Below are 1151 nucleotides of genomic sequence, written 5' to 3'. Positions count from 1 at the left end.
CCCACGCAGCTGCAGGGGCTGATGAGCTCAAGATTGTCAGGCAGTATAACAGGCTGCTGCCTTCGGCAGACGATGAATCCAAGAGCAGCAGGGAAAATGGATTATTGGCTCACAGGACAGTTGTAGGCAGCACACAAGGATCCAGATTCACAAAAGGTTCCTGAATTTTCCCAGGGTATCCATTTATATATTTAAACAGGCTAAGCCCCTAAAGAAATTCCCTTTCAACTAATTGGCTGCTCGGAGCATATGCATCAGATCTCATCATGGGAACAAGCCCATTGTGCCTGCTTAAACCACTCAGAATCATGTTCCAGCCAAGTTGACATACAACCACAACTATCACACTAATTTTCTTGCTAAAAGTTTTGCTCTTGTTACTGTGTGAAGAGTCTGTAGTTGGTCAAGAGTGGAAGTCTGTTGAATAATGGAGGAGGCAAACATGATCAGAGTCTGGGTATATTTTAAACTAGACCTAAGAAGATTTACTGATGAGTTACATGTGAGGCATGAGAAAAAGAGGGCTCTAGGATTATCCCAAAAGCAATCTCCTACTGCTTCATGTTTGTCTATCCGAATAGAAGGAATGGTAGTTTGCTGAAAATAAGGTACACAGACACTTGAATTTTTCGACATCTATTGCAGTGAGTAAGGAGCATCCATCATGTCTAATCTTTGTGAGCCAGCAAACAACACAGGATTGGGAGTCCAAGACTTCTGGTGGGACTTATTCCTTTGCTTAAGACATATCCCCATCCTGTGCATCTGTTTCTTCAATTTATAGGATTTTTTAAAAGAATTAAATGAGGTAAGCCATGCACTACAAGAGAGTAAGCATTTAGTATAGCTGTACCTACAAATGCTAATTTTTTATTGTTGTATATCACAAATTAAACAACCTATAAAATCAGAGTAATGAGTTCATTCCCTTTTATGTGGGTATCAGTTGATGTTCATAATAGGCTTAATTGTGCTCTTCTCTCTCGGACTCTCTGGAGACTGAGAGGGTGAGGGATGTGGGAGTGGGAAGTGGGGAACCCATGGGAATGAAAGATAATTCTTTAATGAAACTATTAGTTCTTTCCCTTCATGATGGTGTGGCTGCAGAGTGGGAGTTCACATCAGAGCTAATGTAAAACAGCTTTATTAAA

Source organism: Orycteropus afer, unplaced genomic scaffold (genome assembly GCF_000298275.1).
Source record: "Orycteropus afer afer isolate SDZICR_OR568_19922 unplaced genomic scaffold, OryAfe1.0 scaffold00005, whole genome shotgun sequence".
Taxonomy (NCBI): Eukaryota; Metazoa; Chordata; class Mammalia; order Tubulidentata; family Orycteropodidae; genus Orycteropus; species Orycteropus afer.
This window is presented reverse-complemented; position numbering follows the sequence as displayed.